The sequence below is a fragment of the Epinephelus fuscoguttatus genome, linkage group LG15, assembly GCF_011397635.1.
Source record: "Epinephelus fuscoguttatus linkage group LG15, E.fuscoguttatus.final_Chr_v1".
In the NCBI taxonomy this organism is placed as follows: Eukaryota; Metazoa; Chordata; class Actinopteri; order Perciformes; family Serranidae; genus Epinephelus; species Epinephelus fuscoguttatus.
Genome location: NC_064766.1, coordinates 11,269,193 through 11,294,490, shown reverse-complemented (window position 1 = coordinate 11,294,490; position 25,298 = coordinate 11,269,193). Strand labels below are relative to the sequence as shown.

At 41.1% G+C, this 25,298-nt stretch overlaps 1 protein-coding gene across 1 annotated transcript in view; it reads right to left on the bottom strand.

The window, feature by feature from the left end:
* LOC125902109 (receptor-type tyrosine-protein phosphatase N2-like) overlaps nt 1-25,298 on the bottom strand; it is a 294,836-nt gene that overhangs the window by 156,849 nt on the left and 112,689 nt on the right. The window lies entirely within an intron of this gene.

Genomic DNA, 25,298 nt, shown 5'->3' with positions numbered 1-25,298 from the left:
TGTTTTACTCTAATGACATTATTATTTGTTTATTGACCTGTTTTTTATGTTAACAAAAAATGACTTCTTTAAAAAGTAAAACATCCACAGGTAGGCAGATCTGTCTGGTGCTGCCTCACCCATCATTTTCGTGCATCTCAACCATCTCATTTTCATTCAGATGGCTCTGAATGCCTTGTGATTTTCCTCTGGAGTGGTGTGTGTGTGTGTGTGTGTGTGTGTGTGTGTGTGTGTAGGAGATAGAGAGAGAGAGATCAGGCTTGAAAGTCGGACGCAGACCTGGAGCCCAAGGTGACCTCATTACCGACATTTGTTCCGCTTGTCGCTGCAAATCACACACTGTGTCCGTCAAGATCCGGCAAACACCACGCAGCCATGGCAGCCGGTAACCCGCCCATCCCCGCAGTGGGGGAGCGCAGAGCTGATGCTTCCTGATCCGTGACCCCAGAGAAAATCGGCAATATCGCATCCACATTCGGACAGACTCTGGGAAAATCTGAGGGTCTCCGTCAGTCCCATCGAGGACGGCAAAGGAAATGCAAACGTGACCCAGTGGCTGACCTCATTTAACGGGGTTGATCTCAGGGCATTAAAGGGAAGTTTATGTAGCATGCAGGCAGTTCCTTCCTGACCTACTGACATCTAAAACGTCTGCTGGGCAGAATATCGATGTGACCTGTGCAACAACTTGAAAACTGTTTACATTTATATCAGGATGCAGTAGAAGTGTCAGCAGTGTCAGAGGTGTCAGCATTACACTCTCTGCAATGAGGAAGATAACTCAACCTGATAAGTACTACTGTAAATTTACTCTTTACATGCCGGTCATTTAGCTGACACGTTTTGGCAACAACTTAAGGATTTAGGAAACTTTAAAAGAGCAAGTGGCTTTTGCTGAGGGAAATGTTGCCTTGAGTTAAGCCTCCAAGACCCCATCACCCTTTGCAGCAAGACCTCATACCTCAGAACAACCCAAATGTACCCATATGTGGGTTTTCTGATCTGCCAACTCCATGCTTCAAGTCTAGGCAACTAAAATTATTTGACTAAGATTAAAAAAAGATTGCCTTTGTGGGCAAAAGACAAGTACTGTTTAAAAATAATGCATGTAGCCACTATGACGTCACCCATTGCTTTGTGGACTTCCAATTTGAAGCCTTGAGTTTGAAATTTTGAACGTCGTAATCTTGGATATTTGGAGCCAGAAGTAACCACATTTGGCTAAATTTAAACAGGTGAGTTATATAAATATTTACCCCCCGTATACCTGTTGGCCATTTTAATATGGAGATCTGTGGGAATTGACTCACTTTTGGAGCCAGCCTCAAGTGGCCATTAGAGGAATTGCCGTCTCTGGTGCTTCTGCATTAGCTTCATTTTTTAGCCCAGGAGGTTGTCGTTTGGAAAAGAAGAGACAAGACGTGAATCTTGATCTTGGTCAGTTGTCTAAGACTTCATTATGCGTTCCATCTTTGCCACTGAATGCAAACATATCATCATTTTAAAAATGTTCACTGCAGTCCTTTGTATTATGCAAGATGTCAAGTAAGGAAAAGCTAAATATACAATATGTTGCTTTAGGTAATTAATCAGGCTCTTTATGCTGTTGTGTCCTCCTCCTGTGCTGGGAATCACCAGTCCTTAGCTCAACCACTAGCCTTAAGGCAAATATACGTATATAAATGAAAAAAGAACCAATCTAATTGAGGGTCCCCCAGGGAAGGAAGAAGGTCATAGTGAGGGAGACTGGAAGAGGCTGTTTGTACGAGATCAATAAATGTGCTACAGGAATTTACAGGCACCTCCATTCCTGCTGTGTTTGTCCTTTGGAGCCATGAAACTCTGAGCAGAAAAAAATGGTGAGAAAGGAATTTTCAAGGTGGGTTTTCACACCTCTGCACACCTGAGCGATAGTTGAATAAAACAGGCATGACTGTCAGTTTGTTGGTTTGTCAGTTTGACAGTTTTCCAAAGCACCTTTATAAATTCAGACAATGGTGAACTCACACTGGAGCATTTCACTACTTTCTGACTGACTTCTGTATTGGCCTTAAACCCTACCCTGACCAAAAGCCAAAGCATTTGATTGGCAGAGCAACTCTGGGGGCGATGGAGTGTTGGAGGAAGCTCAGTTCAGGGCAGAAAATTATTGGTTTCAGATATGAAAATATGACAGAGTGTTCATGTCTGACAACTGATTTCTACGTGTGCTGCAAACGCCTATTGTTTTGACAAAAATAAAATATATGTGTAAAAACTATAATAAATGACAAATGAAGCTTTTCAAGTTAGAAAATACAACAGTTTTTCAAATTATATTTGACAACAGAATGTGTTTGATTCAAACTACATCCACTTCTGCTACAGGGGAGGCAATCCCAACCTCTTTTTTGCATTTGTGTGTGTGTGTGTGCTGTTGGAGGCGGCTGGTGATGGCAGCAGCCAGTTAACTGGTGAACATATCTGCCTTGGCAGAGCCATTATGCAGGACTTGGTCCCATGCCAGCCGGCAGTAGAGCGAGAGAAGGAGTGTGTGTGTGTGTGTGTCTGTGTGTCTGTGTGTTTGCGTGTGTGCCTGTGTGTGTGCGTGTGTGTGTGTATATGTGTGTGTGTGTGTGGTTGGGGGGGGGGGGGGGGGGTGCATGTGCACTGGGCTGGTGAAAAGAAAGGAAGCAGTAATGGGAGTGGTGAAAATGTGTGTGCCTGTGTCTGTGTTTATGTGCATTTCTCTGTGTGTGTGTGTGTGTGTGTGTGTGTGTGCGCGCGCACATGCGCACGCATGTGTCACGCAGTTCTCTCTCTTTCTCAGCAGCTGGTAGTCGGGGATGCGATGGCCTGGCCACGCGTCTGGAGGAATGTGGCTTCGGTGGCGGATCCAAATATCTGTCTCACACTCACACTCACATACACACACACACACACACACACACACATTTGCCGCCTACTTCCTCCAGCTGATGCTGATGCTGTATGGAGGCTGAGGCTTCCTTTTTTTCCCACCCTGGAGAATGAGTACTGTTTTTCCTCTGCACTTTAAATCTGGCTGCTGTTGGACTGCAGTCAGCGATGGAAGAAGTACTCAGATCTTAAACTTAAGTAAAACTAGTAATACAGCAGTGCAGAAATACTGCGTTACAGGTGAAAGTCCTGCATTCAAAACTGTACTTAAATACGATTAAAGTACAAAAGTATTAGAATCAAAATATATGTAAAATACCAAAAGCAAAAGTTGGCAGAATGGTAATATATATCATGATACTGGATTACAATTATTGATGCATTAATGTGTTTATCACATTAATTTTGGTTACTTTACATACCGCCAGGTCTCTAAATCTACAGTTGTCAAATACATGAAGTGAAAAGTACAAAATTTGTGTCAGAAATGTAGCCCAGTAAAAGTATAGTGGCATAAAATTGAAATATTCAAATCAAGTACCTAAAAACTGTACTTGTGTAAAGTACTCAAGTAAATGTACTTGGTTACTTTTCACCACTAACTGCAGTCAGAATACATGTGAAGCACATACAACCAATCAAGGCTGCCTCTTTAAATTCCACCAACACCCAAACCCAGTGGAGGAACCACAGTTTCTGCTGACGGACATCCTGCTTTACCTTCTCTCATCCCACAGCTCTTTTCCTCCCCACGTCTGCCCTGACTCACTCTGATCCCTAAAGATATCATCACTTTGTGTTTTCACGGTTAAAATCCCAGTGTCACAAAGCCTTTAACGTCATATCTAACCTTCCCCCATGGTCTAAGAAGCACCTTAGACTTTTTTCATGTCAGCCAAAATCAATTTTCTTTTATCAGTTTTACAATTTCATTAACTCCTCTTGTACTCTTCCTCCTCTTTGAAGGCCACGTGAAGGCCCGTCTAAGTAGAAGTTGGATAACATGTAGCAGAGCACCTGTGGAAGGCGCCTACCTAACTCACAACATTAGCATTTACAAAATGGTGTATGACAATGTGAGTCGAGGCCAGTGTTTCCTTGACAGTTAAAGCTTTTATCAAAATGGGCTGATTGAACGGGCTGACAGACTGAATCACCCACCTACATATCCACCTATTCATATGCCTCCATCTATCTGATTTTTAATGGATTTGATTTTAATGAAAATTCAGTTTGTCATCTAACAAGTAATCCTACCTTTTATAATGACTGCTGGGAAAAAATAAACATCCCACCCATATATTATGCATTGTTATGATGCATGCAAACTGTTGGATGGTTGGAAAGTTGATAAATGACTAAAATATTTAAATGTGCTTATTTTCAGTTATTTGTGAGTCTGTAAAATCTGTAAAATAAGTGCCAGGCTATGTCAAGGATTCCAAACACAGACAAAAATGCATGAAAAATATAGTCAGGGTTATGTCATTCTTCACTGTAGTGGTTATTGTTCATCTCTAGGCCAGTGATTTTCAAGGTGGGGGCTCCAGGAGAGCCTCAGCAAATTGGAGGAAAGATAAGGGTGCTTTAATAAACATTATATTTTTCTATTATTGTTGTGTGCTTTATTATAAAAAAGAATTTATGATACATAACAAATCAAAATCTCATTTGCCATGCTTATCCTTCTAACTGTCTGTGAAACAAAATGTTCATCACCTGTAAACAGTAACAATAATGATTTGTTAATGGTGTCCACCTGCCACGAAGCTGCTCTGCTCCTGAAATGTATCTAGCTAGCTGGCTAGCATCTAGCCAGCTAGGGTTACTCCTCATCAGGTAAAACTCAGAATGAGTATTTAAAACTGTCTAAATTTAAGCATCACTGGAAACAACACCCAGCACAGGCCAAAGAAAAACAGTCGGCATCTTTATACAATGGAAGAGGAACTGGCCAGATAGTTGGCTATATTTGTGCAGCAAGCTACTGTCTCCCCAACAAGTATTTAAAGCATTGTTTATGGCTTCATATGTTCACATTTGCTGTAGCATTGCCAAAAGGTTTTTAAAGACATCTTACAAATGGGGGAACCCTTCCATAAGCTAATGCTATTTTGGGGCCCTTGGCATGGAAGTTGGGGAACCCCTGCTCCAGGCTACTTCATTTCAGTTGGTTCCTCCCTCACCTCTTGAAACCACCACTTCTTTCTTTTCTTATACAAACTCTGTAGTTCACTCTCCCTCTCCACTGTGTTTCTTACCAGTGATCGTCTCTGACCTCTGTTAGACATCACTGTCCTCAGAACTGCTGCCCAGTCAGCAGCACCATTTTAGTGGGGAGCTGAAAGGACAGCAGCCGCCAAACTGTGTTCGCCAGACTGACTGCAAAAAAGAAATTCAATGGATAGTAGCCCCCATGACGTGTAGCATTGTTTTTGTTTATTGGTTCATTTATGTCAATTCCCTTGTCCAACCAGAAAGCTCAAATGAGACTGGGAGCCTTGATCGATTGTTATAGATACAGTTAATCAGCTGGCGCATATTGACAGTAGGTGCTTTGCGTGATTTGAACGGCTAACAATGATATTACTCTTCACTAAGTGCTCAAGAGAGGAAAGGGAAATGCTGGTGGTGTAGATTACTACATGTGTATTACTGAGTTCTGCATGTGTGGTTACTGTGGCTACCACATTAGCCTACAAATTTACTTTACCTTTAGCAAATCATTCATCTGATCTTGTTCTTCACTAAGTGGGGGTGAATACCTGGGATAAGCTTTAAGGTAATGCAATGGGAAACTAATTTATATTCAGCAGGTAATCATGCCACAATACTAACAACAACATGTCAATGTTTATGCTACTCTTTAAGGTATCTTGTTATGAACTAAGGGTTTGAACAAGTGGACATTTTCACCTGTTTGTGGCGCTAGATGTCTAATATATCAAGTCAGTGTTGAGTTGTTGAGTTGTTGATCTTTACATAATGTAATCCAGGTGACATTACATTTCTTACATTCAAAAATATTAGCCAAAGCAAATATGTTGTACAGTATATGAATGTAACTTATAAAAGACCCCATTAAAAACATGAACCAGACAGACTGACTGTGACTGACATCATAATCCGCAGTATGTTGCTGCAAACACAAGTAAAAATTGTAACTTTGAAACTATAATAACATTTTCCCCAAAAGGCTACTTTGTATAATCCCCCAAATACTGGAGCACAGAGAGAAAACACTTCCTCACAATTAAAAGTGGAGTCTCACAGGAGCCCTTTACTCACTAAAAGTCCGATAAGTCATGTCCTGATTATGCATCACATTGCAGGCAACACACAGTAAAGTAATACCGACCAACCAACAGCGGCTCCATGTGATCCTGGCCTGACACCATCCAGAGCTTCAAACCCTTCATCATGTCAGAGTAATCTATACAAAATGAACTGAATCTCCAGTAAAGTCATGATTCTATTCAATATTCACGGCTAGAAACAAGGCAGCGGCCTATTAAAGCGGGCTTCAAACGAAGCCGCTTATCTTTTTAATTAGGCCGCAGGTTGAGAGCGAGCGATATTGCACTCGGAGCTGATGTATACGTAATGTGGAACAGTATTGATTGTGGGGAGAAGAGGACGAGGGGGCCCATTCAAGGTGCTAGCTCCGTGAACTGTTCAATATCGGTGCTAATAAATAATATCAAAGGCAAAACCTGGCTAAAGGTGGATGAGATGAAATCTCTTTATAATGCAAAACCCAGAGGAGAAGAGAGAAGAGAGAAGAGAGGAGGGGAGGGGAGGGGAGGGATGGCAGATATTTCTTTTCGCAGGCAGCCAGGGCGACAGGATATTGCACCGAGTGTGCGGCTGAAGAAACAAATAACCCGTCTTTCATCACTAGCAGATTAAAACACAAACAGACAGAGGGGAAGAAAAAAGATTCCTAATTATATTCTCTGGAGTTGGTGTTTTTTCTGACTGTTTTGACACAGCTAATATGCTTTTCTGTGAACCCCCCCCCCCCACATGCACACAACACCACCATCACCCTCCACCTTGCCAGGTTATCTAGGTCTAATAGGCAATATAAGAAGCTATTTACACTTCAAGGTGCTAATGCAACACTTTCTTCAATCTTATTACCGTCACAGTGATTTTCTCACCTGTTTGTTAACAAGTAGAATTAGACAGAGTCTTTGGACAGGACAGGAGCTCCCCCCACCTCAACCCACCCTCCAGTATCTAGGCAAGTTAGCACCATGACCTTTGCCGCTAGATTACATTGCTGACTTTACTGCAGGAAGCTGCATGTCAGAAATGTAATTTCAGAGATGCAAATCAGTCTGCGGTGTTCAGTGGAGCCCTTTAAGTTTTTCTTACAATAGCAGCTTTTATACATTTCAAATAAGAATCAGGCACATGGTACACACATGGCACCATAAAAGAATGCAACATGTAATACAGTACAGTACATGCAATGACAATAACATCCAACTCTACATCCATTTAAAGTACATGTGTGTTGGATTTAGTGGCATCTAGCGGTGAGATTGCAGATTACAACCAAATGAATACTGCTCCGCTCACCTCTCCTTTTCCAAGCATATTTGAGAAACTACAGTTGCATTCAGCTAACATAAAAGCGCCAAAGGCCTTCTCCAGAGCCAGTGTTTGCTTTGTCCATTCTGGGCTACTGTAGAAACATGGTAGCACTAGTGCAACATGGTGGACTCAGGGCCCCAGGAATGCAGCTCAGCTTTGCTGCCAATTTTTCCCAGTGGCCATTCACAGTACTGCGGCCAAAAAATTCCAGGACAAGACACCTTGATCTGCAAAACAGGTAAATTATGACTTTTTCTATTTTTTACCCGTTGAGGTTTTATATTTGTCAAATTTTCCTCAAGCCAAGAAAAGCAATTTAAAAAATTCTTGAAAAAAAATCTGTGATGTCATCGTAATGTAAAGAATATGAGCTGCGCGGGAACTTGCAGTTGTCAAAGCTAAAATCTTCTTTGAGCATATGCGCCAGGCGAGCAATTCCCATGGACTGAATACGTGCCAATCTCGGGGTCCAGACCCACTCCCTATGTAGATATAAAATGCTCATTCTAAGCTTACATGAACACAACGATTCTTAGTTTCAGTTGATTATACACCAATGACAACATAATTATGAATATTATATTCCATTTCTGCCAATAGATTCTCCTCATTCCTACACAGTGGTCAAAATAATACATAATAATAATGAATCATATGAAGCAGGGTGCAGTATTTGAGTTGAAAAGTGATTCTCAAAAAAGTTTTTTCATGTTTTTGGGAACTTTGAATAAATATGTATTATTTAATTTATTATACATGCAATACATATTCCTGTTTTTATGATTTTACTACTGATCTTTTAAGATGTGTTCAGTGTCTTTCCCTACTATCTACTTTCTGCCAAATCATATTGTAAAATTCATCCATAAATGCATCATTTACAGAGATCCCAGAAAGCACTGATCTGGTGATTTGCAAATCAAAAGTTGTTTAGACAGCTCGGTTAAATTGGACTAAAACTGACTGGAATGTAGAAATTCTCATGCAGTGAGATCCTGAAACACTAAAACAAGACATTAGAAACTTTAATTTTCAACCAAATCTTCTATTAACCTGACGACACCCACAATTTTTTAAGTATCAAACGCCCTCCTCCTGTATTCTGAAAGGTGGCTGAACATGGTAAGTGACTTAGTCCTTTGCAGAAATAGTAGTCATGATCAAAGGAATATTCTGAAACAAGTCTTTCAGCGGGCGGCATGGTGGTGTGGTGGTTAGCACTCTCGCCTCACAGCAAGAGGGTTGCCGGTTCAATCCCGGGCGTGGGAGCCCTTCTGTGCGGAGTTTGCATGTTCTCCCTGTGTCAGCGTGGGTTCTCTCCGGGCACTCCGGCTTCCTCCCACAGTCCAAAGACATACAGATTGGGGACTAGGTTAATTGGTAACTCTAAATTGTCTGTAGGTGTGAATGTGAGCCTGAATGGTCGTTTGTCTCCATGTGTCAGCCCTGCGATAGTCTGGCGACCTGTCCATCCTCAAGAGGATGAAGCGGTTAGAAGATGAATGAATGAAGTCTTTCAGCTTAGAGGCAGTTTGTTCTAAATATTTGTATTTGTGCCAAAAAGAAGAGCTTCCATGGAAATGTGATCATTATCAGAGTGTGTTTCTTTTTTTTTCTGCCTTGACAACTTGTCACAATTACAGTTCATTTTAACTGGCTGAATTCACGCCAACTGTTCTCCATCAATCAATTTTTTTTTTTATTTTTTTTTTACATACAGGAGCCGAATTTAAAGGAGCAATAAGCGAAATTGTTTCACTGCTAGGTTCGCTGTTGTGCACTGCCTGTAGAGCAAAACAAAGTGCCGCAGGCTCCGCTTCACTCAGCTGCCCGATATACCCGCTGCTTCTTCCCACATTAACCTGAAAAACAAACCAGGGCTCGGTGCTTCGGTTGGATCCAAACGGAGAGCCGCTAGCTGGGAAGCTAGCAGAGGCTAACTGGCTGTGTTAGCAGCTGTGTGAAGTGGAGCACGAGGAGGAAGCACCGGTTAGCCCCCGCTTTCACTGCAGGCAGATTGACTCGCCACATGAACGTACATGAACGCGCAGCTGGACCGGCTTGTGAACAAGGGGCTGGAGATCAACACAGAGAGAGGGTGTGTGAGGTCATGCTATACTCCAGATGAAATTACACCTCTAGTTCTTCACATAGCAATTTTTTAATTCTTTCAATCTAGAAATGATGAATTTCTCTTATTGCTCCTTTAAATACTATTTGATATGAAAAAGACAGATTTTGGGAGAAGTGACACTTTAACTTCTGTAGAGTTTACTGGTTATAAAACTGTTACACTTTACAAAACACAAAGTCTTGGGAGATAGAACTATTACCCTTTAAACAGCTCCAATATTTAGTTACATTTTGTGCTAACAGTGATTTTGTTGGGGTGTCACTTCTTTCAAATGATGGACATCTCATTGTAGAACAAACATCATTTCAGATTCATGTGTTTTATCAGCTCTGGCCAAGAATTACAACACTATGACCTCCTGTGTTTGAGCTCGTTCCCAGGAACGACGCTTTGGACGCTCCTCTCTTTTTCTTCAGTCGATACATAATTCATTCCTCCCCGTCACTCTGACAGGCAAACGCAACCTTCTCAATTTTCCTGACAGATCTGTACTTGCCCTTTCCAGCAGGGAAATACTCTGCACATTACCATGAAATGAGCACAGTAATGTACACTGTGGTTCATTCTTCAGCTCTGTGGCAAAACAGGTACGTCTACAACAGATAGATGTCTCGAAAAATACTGAGGGGGCGATTTGGTTTATTTCATCTTTGATTAATATTCATAGTTTATCATGAAGAGGACAGGAGGCCACTTTAGTTGATGCATCGATCCAGAGTTTATCAGACTTTATCGTTCAGTGTAAGACAGCTGAAATGAAAGCCTTTCTCTGAATGGTAACACTGCACTTTTGTAGAACATCCCTCGTTTAGGGTGAACAACAGTTTTGGACTAATGTCTTTAAAGCTGCCATGCGCTCTGTGTTTTATCTGATTTTCAGCTTCCCATCAGCCAAAATCACATTATCTCAAACATGTGCCCACCATCACAGTGGAGGAAACACAAGTTCCAAAGAATAATTCTTGGGATTTGATATTTGTTAATATGTAACGTCTCACCAAATCTTGTATGGAGGAAAACACAGCTACATTGCCATCATAGATTTAAAGGCTGGTGCGATCCACTGTACTTATGATGACACCCACCTGTGATGCAGCTGTAAGGCTGTAAGCACGTTATGTGAAAGGTAGACCATGTTTTCTTATCCAGCATAATGTTCTATGCATGAAAGAGATACTTTGTCAATTTTGAACCAGCTTTGCAACATAACAATGTGGGTAGTATGTGTTAATGAACCGCAGTAAACTTCCTCCATCTTCCCAGTGCTCAGATCTATCTGCCCATCTTCCAGCTCAAGATCTGAGCTGGCTTTAGGGCTGTTGCTTGAACCACAGATTGTGCTTTCGTACTACAGATACACAAGATACAGAAGCATTTTGAGAGAGACCCGCCCCTCTCTCTTTCTTTCAAAATCAGATCAAACTCCGGTCAAACAGTAAAAATAGGCAGCTCTGATCAAATACAAACCAATATTCTGTTACTGTATTATCTATTTCTCATCTAAAATGTGCACTGTTTGTCTGTATTATGAGAGTTTGTGAACAGGAAGTGGGCGCCATACTGTTTCCTGTATTATACAAAATTGAGGCTGAAAAAACTGAGATCAAACAGTAATACTAAACAGCACTGATCAAATATGCCAAGATTATGTTACTGCGTTGCCTATTTCTTAACTAAAATGTTTTCAAAAACATATTTTACTTCACTCTTTAACTGTAATATGAGATCACTTGGTACCAGCCAGCTGCCACACTGCTTTCTGTGTCAAAATGGACAAGCTCACATTACGTCACCCACTAGCAATGCTTTCTGGAAATTGAAGGTTTTCCCTTGAACAAATCCAACGCCATAACCGTTTTTGTACCCCTTATGTATGTCCATCCCATCCTCCCCCATCTTCTTCTTCTGCTGAGTTTCATGGTAACTGGAATCCATAAGTGTTGCACTACAATCATCTGCTGGACTGGTCTCTTGTCCCATTTGTTCTGCCTTTACCATGGCATGTGTGAAAAGGTGCAAGACAGCAATGTTCCTCATGTAGTGCATGTGTGAACAGTGAAAATTACTGGTGGTGGCTGAAAGGTTATCCCAGTATACCAAGTATGGATGAAAGAGACTTTAAATTGTATTAATCAGTGTAAATAAAGAAAAAAGAGATTTTATTTGATCTTACCAAAGACAACCACCCTAACATAGGGGTACAGCCTAAGATGATCTTCTTTATGTAGTTTTTCAGGGCATTAAATGACACTCCTGTCAGTCAAAGTTGATTTAGATGGATAAATTGTTCTCTGCAGAAAGCATGCAGCCTGACGGTCCACTTTCACAACAATCTTTGATCACATGACCACACAGACTACATGCCCTGACTGTCTCTACCGTCCCTGCCACGACACACTCGGTTGGAAAAATCTCGTCAGCGGCTTTGCGGTTTGAAGTCCCTGGAATGCAAATTGAAAATTAAGGTGCACTTCCTTAATCTGCTGTTCTAATCCAGCTCCAAAAAGGAGGTAAAAAGAAAAAAGAAGAGAAAAATCCGTAGGAAGGGCTACATTAATTATACACAAAAAGAAGAACTACAAAAGAGGGCCTGGTCTTTGAAGATACTGAGCACTAAATGTCACTCGCAGCCTTTGAAGCTCTTGACTGCCTTTGTCTCTCACTTCTCCTCTACATGAAACACGGTGTGGCAGACAGAAAAAGCCAGCAATGGTGAGGGACATTTCAACTTAGGGGTACACGCCCTTAAAAAAGAAAAGATATCACATAAAAGCAAAGTGTGCTGTACTCCACTTGTGCAAGGTACGAACTTGAATTATACGTTGACAAGTGTCCGTCAGGGTGTTATACCCTGACGGACAGGCCTTTGTCCCACGCAGATAAAATTAATTTTCAATCCCTGATCTCTAAAACATGAAATCTACAGAATCAGATGCACTGTTTAAACAGAAACAATTTATCTTGGTCACACTGTTGCAGGAATATTATTGGGTCCTGCTCACAGAGGACTAATGTTATCTGAGGACATCCGCAGGTTTAAATATTTACAGTCATCATTGCAGATTTTAATCACATTCAAATCTGCTGTTTCTGTTATTTGTAAAGTAAATATTTTCACTTCACTCCCTGAGTTAAGGTGAATGTGGACGTCCCCTGACAGTAGTTATCTATCACCTGCAAGCAAAATTCTTAAATATTTTAGCCGTAGTATCAGTGTGTGATTTCTGTCTTCCTCTCGTCATGAAAAATAGATGCAGCAGTGGATCTAAAGGGGAGCTTTTGCATTCAGTCATTAGTTTTAAGAGGTGTTCTGTCATGAACTGAAGTTTTGCAAGAGTAAAAACTTTGACCTGCTGAGCACAGCTGAAGGAAAGTTGTGAGATCCTAAAGTCAGTAAATTCATCTTCTAAGGGATATGAATAACTGCATTTCAATGCAATCCATCCACCCTTGTCAGAATATATCACTTTGCCTAAATTGGGCAAAAAGGCTGACCAATGTTACAAAGTATTCCATGTCTGAGTCATAATCTTGTCAATCTAATAATAGCCTTACAATGTACAGCACTGGTACAACAAATTTAGACTAAGATAAATATTTTATGGAGGACTTTAAGGTGCAGTGATCCACTTTTACTGAACATTACAACATTTTGAAAATTAGTGAACATTTTCCAGACTGTTTTCAAATGCAGTGGTTAGGGTGGGACATCTATCATTTTGAAGGTGACTTGTCAGTACTCAACATCTGAAGGATAAACTAAGACTTCAATTAATAGCCTGGGCTATTGTTTGCTAAGATCACTTAACTCAACAGGCTTACATCAGGGACAGGCCTATAATTTCTTTTACACAAAACTGTTGCTCAGCAAAGATGGGAAATACAATCAAATTGTTTATTTGAACCAGTATGAATATTACTGGTATAAAGATCAGGCTTCGAAAAACCTATCAATAAGTTATGACTAGAGATGCACCGAATCAGCTTTTTCAGTTTCGATCCCGATCCCGATGCTGTGGCTTTGTGTGTCAGCCGATACCCAATACCGATCCGATACCACGGTTGACCTAAAAAGCTATATACCTTTACATGTAGAACAGACAAGACTAGAGGCATCAGGCATTGATGACTACACAGTTCTTTCCTAAGATAAAATGGAACAAGATGAAACAGATGAGTGCAGTGATGAACTATTTGTTTTTAGCAAAAATAAACAATTGTGCAACAGCAGTTGAAATAGTGAAATACCTCCATGCAGCACATTCTCTCCTTCGCTCCATGACGTATGACGTAACTCGCGTCACAATAGATTTAAAGGGAAAGGATCGCCTCAGGTATAGGTTGCATTTTCCGATACCCGATCCATCTAATTTGACGATATCGGGGTAAGATATCGCATCGGTGCATCCCTAGGTATGACACTTGTTTTACCTTCTCCGGCATACCAACACAACACCACTTTATCCTGCTTTATCAACACCTTTGATTCTTTTGATCAATGGACTCTTACGTACCTAAGAAATTTAAATAACTCACTGGGTAATCAAGGAATGGACACATATTCTGACTTTATGACAGCCTCAAAGGTAGGGAGTCAACGCTTGTTTTTTCGTTGTGCCAGTAAATCTGAATGAGTTACAGTCTTCCCTGGTGCTCACGGTTTTAGTAAAATGAAATGAACCAAGCTAACAAAATGTAGCATCTCCATTTTGACAAAAGTTTAAACATTTATTTTTGTAAATGCAATTTAAACTAACGTTAGCACAAGCGGATAGTCATCAATCCAGTTTTATACATCCAAAGAACTTCTATAAAAATGAACTGCTCAGCATTCAGACCAGGCCTCTATTTGAGACAGGCCTTTATTTGTAAAAATGTGTTGTTGTGTTGTTTACCGTGAAACTGATGATATTCTATAGTCTTTTTTTATTACTTTGTGGCTCTCAGATCCAAGCCCACTGGTTCCTGAAGATGGAAATCTCAGTTAACAATAGCTTAATTTCTGGCAGCCATCTTGCCTAGGTGCCACACCATCCACCATCCCCTCCTAATAATATGTATGAAACGTACAAATACAACATATCTGTGGTTTTCAGAAATGTAAAATGCCAAAATTTTAGTCTGGCGTCTGGGCTGAGTGTATTGGGATGAGTACACTATTGGTTTTGGTCTTTTCAGTGGCATTCGTTGATATTAAGACAATATAGAATGTCACCAGATTTACAATATCCACCCACTTTATCAGCTCTTTTATCCATCTAAAGACATCACATGAGACAGATAGCCCTATAAAGGATATGGAGCATTACTGTGTATAAGTTTAGTCCCTGAGGGCTAAAGAAGAATAAATAGAAGTGTGCAGACATGCAGTGCTTTTTAGAGACTGCAGACAACAACAACAGTCAGTCAGAAGCAGGAACAACACACCCCTGTTTCAGGGGGAGACTGAGTTGGCTTTATAAGGCCCCTTGGGGTTTCACTTTGTCATTGTCACAGATTCTTCTCTCTTGGTGCATTTTCCACAACTTAAAATTTTTCCAAAAACCCTGAAACAGTCTCATATTGGCAGGACCACAGGTCATCTTCAAAAAAAAAAAAAAAACTCCAGATGATGAAACTGTGGTGTCATGGCTGTACATTTTTTTTTTAATGTGATCTTTTAATGCTGTCAGCACCTCAAGTAAAAATGTAATCTGCATCCACTGTATTCAGGTGGCAGCAGAAATTTGAGATGAATATCACAAAACCTGTAAAACATTACCCTAGAGGTAAAGTGAGAAGGTATTATTATTTCGGTGAACTGACCCTTTAACGGCCCTATGATTCTAATTCAAGACAAGGATTAGACTATTGCCACAATACCAAAATACTTCCACCCACCAGAAACGGTTTGTACTGTATGAGGGAAACATGCAGAGCCTGAATAATCTGTTTAACACTCTCTGTGTTCTGCACAAGGCTGTTTATAAGATTTCTAATTTACGGGACAGACAGGATGTGCACACCCAAATTCAAACAAATACAAATCATCCTGTGACAGATTTGTAAACTCTATCGCTGCTCAGTTCTTAAAATATTGATCTAATCCCCCTCGCATCGAACACGATTCCAAATTCCTCTCAAACCAGTCGTTAACAGGCAGCTCCATCCTCGCCCTGTTCTACTTTCCGGTGCAGGCAGAGAACCATGCGAAGCCAAATCTTCGTTAGTCATTCTGCTCTTTTCTATTCTCTCCTCAGCAGCCTCTCCTTATCCACCCTCTCTCTTTGGAGGGAAAAAGAAATCACGAGAAAAGGGAGAGAGGAGGAGGAGGCTGAGAGGAGAAAGACAGACTAAAGGAACAAGACTGGGAGAGAGAAGGCACGAGGGGGTGGGAGGGGGGCACTTGAGTGCAGTTGTAATCAAGGCCTGTGCGCTCAAGAGGGGCCAATCAATCCAGCTGTCTGCCTCTACATCTCATCAGGCATCTTGAAGACGGCTAAAAATGAGTCGCCGGGTCCAGACGGCCTCCTCGGGCTGCTGAGAGAGCGAGCAACAGGCGGCTTCGGTCAGGAGTCGGTAATGACGGGAGCGTCCTGAAAATGTGAGCTGCAGTCAAACTGCAAAGAAAATGACTCGCCTCTGCCGAGCGGAAAGTGCTCACTGCCAAAGAGAGAGAGAGAGAGATGGGGAGTGTGTCGTTTAGCATTAGTGATGTCATGGTAAACACACAGCTGGACAAAAATCTATAGAAACCAACTGATTTGCATATTCACTCCCAGAGTAAGACTTGGTAAATTCTGAAAAGCAAAATGTGCCACTGAATGCTGACCTTTGGGGTAATGGAGTCCAAGTGGAGGGAGACACCATATGAGATGCGTTGCACTATCCAAATGTGAAATAACATCAACACCACGTGTATCAAAAAATCAATTTATTGATACACATCAATTCTGAGTGTTTGGAACCGTCTCACTGCTGCAGTGCCCCCATAGCCTCGCCTCCTAACAGGTTTTTGCGACATGGTTTGTTTTACTTGTACTTCATTGCATTTGAAATGTGTGACAGTCTCAGAGGCTTCTGAACATGTGGACCACTACATAAAGAATATTGTTTTCTTTATTTTAAAACATTTTAATTCTTCTTAATGTTTACTACAGTCATTCTGCTGTTCTCGGCTACTAACCAAGAAGAGAAGAGTCATTGTTGTCACTTTATAGCCTTGTTAAATATATCTTTAAATAAAAAAAATTCACGTTGTATGCCTTCACTATCAATATTTCCCTATCGTATTAAAAATGGTAACAAATATCCACATTTGGACCTGCATTTGTATAGCACCTTTCTAGTCATCTGACCACTCAAAACACTTTTTACACTACGAGTCACATTCACCCATTCACACACACATTCATAGGCTACCATACAAGGTGCAACCTGTTACTCAGTTTTTAACACACTCACACACTGATGGAAGCATCATTGGGAGCAATTTGGGGTTCAGTATCTTGCTCAAGGATACTTCGACATGCAGACTGGAGGAGCTGGGGATCAAACCACTGACGGTGGAGGTGGACGACCTGCTCAGTATTGTATCAAAGTCAGAAAATCTAGTATTGTGACAACATTAATCAGCAGAGCTTTCCTCTTAGGATCAATTTTGTTGTAAACAAACTACAACCAACAGGAGCCACTACACAACCTGCAAGATGGACCCCAGAAGGAGACACTAATGGAGACACTATCTAAATAAACAATAAATAAAGAAATAAGTACCACAACTCAACTGAAATATGTGTTTTTGTCCCTTGTTTAGAGGGCATGTGGGTAAACTGACTTTAGCGGCATTCACATTCCGAAACATTCCTGGTTTTATCACGTTCATACGAGTTGCTGATTTTTGTCATGAAGCCAGCTCAATGTAACTCTGTGGATTCACTTCTGTAATTTTGCTGTATAATTTTGTCTTGTAGTGATGTGAACTGAAACATTAAACAGCTGTGGTTTTCTCATATTGTGCCCATCCAGGCTACCGTACTTTGACAACTTCTGCCTACATGAAGCCTATAGTGTTATGGGCATCAACTGGTGAACATCAAAAGACCAATACTCCAGTGGCTGTTTTCATATAGAAATCCTTGCTTATACTTATTTAGATAAGAAACATTTCAGCATTATGACATTAATTCTAAGATTTATTTTCCTTTGAATATATCTAATTTGTACATAATGTGCATTTCAAAATTAAGCAAAATTATATTATGAATTTCTTTAAAACGTAAAGTGTTAGAGATGCTACTACTATTCTAATAGTGGTTTAAAAAGGTAAGAATGGAGGCAGGTTTAAGCTTAAAGCAAAGATGCCTTCCCCGTAAACACCACAAGAAAACCTCCTCGGTGCCTTCATGTTCTCTGATGCCATGAAACTCTTTTGATATTTCAATAACAGTTCTTCCATGATATTACAGGTACCATATGTCAGATTCCGTGCCAGCAAGGAAGCTTAAAAAAACAGTAGGATGATGATGTGATAATTAGGAGCACCCATCAGACAGACATAGTCATTAAATCTGAGGATATTAAGAAAATTCTATGAGATGATTTTACTCCTATCCACTGCAGTTTAAAAAATGTATATTAAATTATTCAATCTCAGTGCTATCAAGTTTTGGGGAGGTCAAGGTCTGTTCTTCCGTTCAGCTGGGATTACAAAGTTAGTGGGATATAAATTATAGGTAATGCAGTAGGATTTAAATTAGATTATAAATAAAATATGAAGCCAAGAGGCACCTTGACACTGTCCCGTCATTTTGAATGTAAAAGATAGGACTATTATGGGCCTATTCAAATTAAAAAGCGGTGTTGGTTGTAATGTGTGTATGTTTGATGTGTGTGTGCAGGTGGACTCAGGATGGTGCAACCAGATCCTTTTTTCTATCTGTGTCTGTTTCCAGTCCATCAGCTGTCACTGGTGTCCTGAAAAGCAGCTACACAAACAGCACAAATCATCGTTGGAAAGTGTGAAAGCTGCAGCAGAGTTTAGCACTCCCACCTCTCACGTACAGTATTCTCACAGCAGAAATGTCGCAGCACAACCGACGGAAGCCTTCTCCTTCCACTACAGCTCTGTGGCTGAGGGAATGATGCAAAAGTGATGCAAGCACGAAGCCAGCTTCGCTACAAGGTGGCCATCTGGGAGAGGTCTGCCAACCCCGCAGCAAACGTCAGGAGATGAGGCCAACTCGCAGAGATCCTGCCAGCTGCGGGAGTGGGAGAGAGGGGTTGGCGGTGCCAGCAGGCCGGTGCCAGCGCCGGGGAAATCAGGCCGGCTGGTTGGCTGCTTGGCTGAGTGGCTGGCAGGGTGGCTGCGCGGTTGGCTCGGGGATCACGTTGCACCGCTGTGCAAACTCGAGCTCGGCACAACACCTGTGTCCCCCCCCACCAGCACCTCCCCCTCCCCTCGCCTCATATCCCTCCCTTTCGCTCAACGGCAGGACTCACAGATGCTTGCAAAGCTCCAGAGGACAGCACACAGCTCCACGCTCTCTCTGAAGTCAGACCAAAATAACCACAGGTGACTCTGGATCGGCGGGGGGGTTGTGCAGGCTTTTTAAAGCTCGGATGAGGCATCTTGCGATTCACAAAACGCCTCCAGCTCTGCTGTGACGACAGGCGAAGAGATAAAAACGCGGCACGGTGTCACAGCAAATTGCATCACTAAACACCAGCACCCCTCATCTCTCTCTCTCCTTACCTATTTCCATTCTTTTTTTTAGCAACAGGTGAGAGAAACTTCTAGAATCGATTAGCCTTTGGCGTGTGATGAAAACTGATTAGCAGGTGAACTGAAATGAAGTTAACTCAAATAGATTTGCCTGCTCCTGAAGGGCACAGAGAGACCGCTGGATGGATTCCAATGCGAGAGCTGTTTCCAATGCAATCACTCCGGCAATCAATGGGAACAATTAAAGGAGTTCCACGCAGTGACAGCGATGACACAAAATCAGTCAGTGGTGTTACTAATGACAGCGTGTATGGATAAGTTGTCAAATATGACCATAAAATGTTTCTCTGCAGCTGCACATATCGCCGAAAGAAACAAGCAATATTGGAGTGAAAAGACGAGAACGCTTTCTTGGAAATGATATTCTGGGGAACTACAACTCACAGGTTTCAGAGTCATTTCATTTACTCAACAACTATACAAGAAGTTAAGATTGAGGAAAGATTGCAGTTATGTGTTTTTATAGTCAACAGTTGATGTGAATACAAGACAAGTAAAAGGGCTCCCTTGAGAGACGGCTGATGTCAAGGCAGCATAACAGAGTTGACAATTTCCAAGCATGCAATTTACAGAGAAAACGGTAATGGAGATGACGATGATGATGATGACGACCTTTGAAAGGCAGTGTTAGGGAAGCACTCTGCAGCTCTGTGAGATAACTTTAAATTATCCATAATCACAGGATCTGAGAGCGTATAGGCTGACAAAGTCACACAAAGACATCTAGCAGCGAAGCAACGTGCAAACTTGTCCACACAGATAACAATTTGACCACATTACTTAGGCATAATTACGCATACATTTCCTCGCTTTGTTATGACACGCAAACACAAGCAGGAAGCCGCCGCTGCGAGAGGGAAGAAAGGGGACTCGACTGCAGGCTGAGGTCCGAGGGCCTGCACATCAATAACAGGGCGAAGTGAGGTAGATGAAACACATTACTTTGACCTAAAGAGCTCAGTAATTACATTTGGCATTTTGACAAGTGTTTAGCTGCAGTGAAGGTCAGTCCTGTCAGCATACGAGATCTATGCTAATCCACTCAGACGGAAGAAGACGACCAGACAAAAAGTGGAGGGAAGGAAAGAAAGGGCTCAGACGCGACTGATGCCTTTGTAAAAGTAACCTAAACCCTTCCGCCTCCCAGTCATCAGGATCTGGTTTGAAGCTCAGTGACAGGAGATATCAGTTGTAAGGGATGAGTCTGACACTGCTTCCGCCTCTACAAATGCAACCGCCTAACGACTCGCACTTCCTACTGAATTGTCACTACATTTTTGCAAAGACAGTCCAGAAAATTCAGATTTTTTTTGCCTTTTTGCATCAAACGGCACTAAGGCATGACTTGGTAACCAGTGGGATCACTGGAGACACGTTATAGAGGCTAATGAATAACCACAACTACTAACTACTGTAATGATAAGAATTATAATACTAATCTAATCAGACCTGCAAATTTAAAAAATGCCTCGACCAGAGGAAAATAAAATATGGAGTTAATCAATGAGTGCACTGTAGGAACATCAATAGCAATTCTAGTAGGGGAGTGGGGGAAGAAATTGATACAGCATTGTATCGCAATCTATTCTATCAATACATTGACGGAAAGTATTGTTTTTTTGGGTGTTTTTTTTATATATATAATATATATTTATTTATATAAATTATATAAATAATCCATATTGCAAGCACATGTTGCACTTTTGGTAGCCTACTAGAATAACTCAATCGGTTGCTTTGTAAGTCCACTAGATAAATGTTGCTGCAATAGAAATGATTGAAGTGAGATGAACAGACTGAAAACTTTAAAGTTTTTCCTTAATTTGCAAATGAAAAAATGGATATATATCACAATTTATTTCACTGTGTTATTGCGATACTCAGCATATCGCGAAACATTTAAAAACATTTTGTATCCTGAACTAAGTACCATGATGTGTCACCCCCCCCCCAAAAAGTGTCTGTCTGGTTAGGAATGTAGAAAGCTACTGGTTGCATGGCAACTAGCGGCACCCCGCTTGTGTTGTAGGAATTAGATTTTGTCGTCGGTGCTAGTGCTGCTAGCTAAAGTTAGCGATTTTGGTGGACTACTCTGTAGATTAATGTGAAAGTGAAGCTTGTTTGTTGTATGTGTGTACTTCTGTACGGCCCTTTATCATATGATGTATCCCTATATTAGAGTTTAGTCATCAAAAATTTGAGAACCTCTGACAGAATTTGTAAAAAAAAAAAAAAAAAGCTAACAAAAATCACAAGAAATCTAAAACAACTACCAGAATCAGACAGGTTCTCCTCTGTTGCTTAGCCACAAACCTGAGAATCACTGGAAATCAGTAAACAAGGACCCACTCAGGCACATTTATGCTCATGTGGTAAAGAGGTCACTCATACAGAAAGGAGCTAACACCATATGAGGCTTGAAAAAGATCACTAACATCCTAAAATCATCTTTAAAAAGCAGAGGTAGTGACAGATCTTGTCGTATGTCTGGCTGCAGCAGCTAAAGGGCTCAATAGGTTTTATTGCATTAGAGGATAGAGTGCAAATTCCAATAGCAGAGTTTCCATGTTCTTTGCAGATTAAAAGAAACAGTAATGCAAAAAACCCAAGCAAACTCCACTTCAGTCACCGATCTACTGGCATCATTACTGGCTGCTTTGTATGTTGGCTAAAAATGTAACAAATCGTCTGCGAGCTGCTTTCTCATTGCCAGTTCTTCCTTTACGTCATGTGGACATATTTAGTTTTTCCGAAAATGGTTTGTATTGAATGGTTGTGTACACAATGTGTCCACCCTGAGACACAACTTGTAATCAGTCTGTTGGTCTGTTAGTTCATCAAAATAAACATGCTATTTTAATGCACTTGTATTGATGCTCACACTGCTCTGCACGTTGCTGTGCATGTGCTGTTAGAAGTTAGGATTCAGAATGAAAAAGTGGTCCTGTAGAAGCCATGTAAAAGTAAATGTCATCTATTAAAACACAATTAATGCAACGTTTTATATATTTAACATTTAAAATAAAAATTATTCATGGAAAAATTAATGACAAAGTCATCACAAAACTTGTTTTTTGATTGATATGTGAACTAGATAGGAATGATAAGCACGTCCCGCCACTTTTTAAAGGGATATTCCATTAATTAGCATGTAAATTAGCCATTCACTGGTTTCCCCTCTCCAGAGGGACAATGCCTTTTTAACTTATCAAACTGATAGTAACCTCTCTGCCAGGAAATTATTTACATGTCAACACACAACTCAAACTTCAGATGCAACATTGACTCAGTGAGCAACCGGCTATTGTCTGCTGATAACAAAGGCGGGTTAGTTTAACTCGAGAACAGACTGTGATGGAAGGAAAGACTGAAACTGACCAGGAGCAACTGACCAGGAGCAACTGTCCAAACTGTCCGTAATCCCTTGAGTGGACAGCTTTTGGGCATGTGTGGGTAACTTTCCTCACACTGAGCGGCATGATTAGCATGTATGCAAAAACAAGTGCTGGTGGGATAAAAAAGTAGGAGTCAAATGAACAGACGGTGCAGAGAAGAAGCTATCTCAGCTGCTCTTCTCCTGCTTTAAGTGCTAATTGAGCTGCCCGCTGTCCTGACCCTGACCCCCGGCCTATTCACGGGGTCCCGTTCTCACGGCCGTGACGCACCACTGGAAGTAGCCTGTGGGTCCCCCGCCCACCCTCAGCTGGACAATGAGGGTCACCACCTTGCTGCCCACCATCTTGACATCCACCCCCACGTTTGACAATGGCCCCCGGTGGCCCCGGAGTTGCTCACAATGGGCGGACGCGCGTGACAGAAGTGGTAACGTGGCTCCTTAAAATGCAAAACCAGGTCTGGTCGGCCTGGCTGCATTAATCGGGCATTTTGGCAACCGGAGGCCGGGGTCAGAATCGATCCGATGTAAGAAGGAGAAGGATGATGAGGTTTAAACTGGACTCATGTGAGGCTGCGGTTCAGAACTGGCTTCAGTTTTTTATATCAAATAAGAAAATTAGACTGAATTGTCACATTAATTTAGTATGTTTGTGAAGCTAGTTACTCCAGCAATGTAATATAGATGAGTATCTCAATTTATAGCACCATATACTTTCACTCTTCTAGATTTAAGAGGGAAAAAGGGGTTAAAATCACCTTCCTCTTGACCACATCAATAAAATGTTACTTAAATGCCAACCCATCCCAACCCATGCCAACCCAACCCAAATAATAAGTAAAAACAGGTAATGCAATAAAACACAAAAAAATAATTACATAAATAATGTAGCATGCATGTACATAATTATTTGATAAATAAATAAATGAATGGATTTGTAATAACACTGACATGGCTGAAAACTGGAATATATGACACATACAAAGTATTTATAAATATTATCATATGTATGCATGAAGTATTTACAGTATAAGAACATATTGTAGAAAACTGAAAATACTAAATAAAATGCACATCTGGTAAAAATGTGTGTTTGTGTTGATACAGTAAATTTGCATTTATTAACAAAAAGTAAATTGGGGAATTGCTATCCAACTTACAAGGGAATGTAATAGCTGTATGTTTTGTTGTTGTTGTTTTAACTTGCAAACTTAAGTTTGGTTTATAAGCTAAATGCACTGGATAAAAAAATTATTTCATTAGATTGTTGTCACCAGATATCACACTGAAGCACCTATTCATATGCAATGTATCTGCATGACAATAAATAACTTCATGTGTCTGTCATCATCCGGTTCAAGTAAATGGGTTTTATTCCATTTGCAATGTAATTAGTCAGATTTTTAAACTTTTCTTCAATAATCTCAGACTTTCTTTCCCTCAGTTTTCTACCCCAATTTTGACTAACTTCCTGTATCTCAGAAACACCTGTCAGCGTAACACACTTCAATTTAAGAGCACCACAAATTGCAGCCTCCAGAACAACTACATTAAAGGATCTGATTTCTTCTTCCACCACTGGACATAGTTCAGTGTTTAAACATTTCTTTGGCGCTCGCTGATGTCTCACGGACATGTTCGCAGACATTAAATTAAATAAAGCTGAATTATTTTTAACACAGCTGCCAGAAGCGTTCCACCAAAACACATAAGTTTGTGACAGAAGAGATGGACGTCCGATCTCAACCATCCGCTGCTGAGCGCCTATAAATGATGATAAAACGACGTCATTACAATGGCCATGTAAAGCTTAATGTTTCAGAAAAGCACTATAAACCCTGGCCAGGGGGTGGTGGTGGTGGGGGGATAATGTACGCTTTGGGATGGATTGATATTCTAGTTGAATATGACAAACGACGCTTTAAAGACGGCCCGCCCACGCTATTGCACTTTAGCTGAGAGGACGCCATATTTCATTTCGAGCACGTTCTGTCAAATGTTTGCATTAATAACAATCGAGGCTCATCCGTGACCCTGCAGAGCCAGCGGGAGCGGCGGGCGGGAAATGAGAACGCCAACAATAGCACTTAAAAACAGGAGAGAAGCCGTTGCATAATCAGCATAAAGCGTGTGTGTGTGTGTACGTATATTTGTGTGTGTGGGTGAGGAGGTGGGGTTGCAATTATCAAGCAAGGATAAGATGTTGGGAAAAAAATAGACAGCCAGCTACTCATGTAAGTTATTTGGTGTGTGTGTGTGTGTGTGTGTGTGTGTGTGTGTGTGTATATCTGGAATTGGGCCGAGGGAATATCAGGGAAGTCTCTCTCTCTCTCTGGACTGACAGCTTGGCTAATGGCAAACATTCCTCCTCTCTTTATTCCCCACTTCATCAACACCCTCGTCTCATTACTGTGAGTCACACTGTAGCGGTACACACACACACGCACACACACACACACTCCCACACACCTTCACAATGTCTTCACTGCTGGATTGCACTTGGAGAG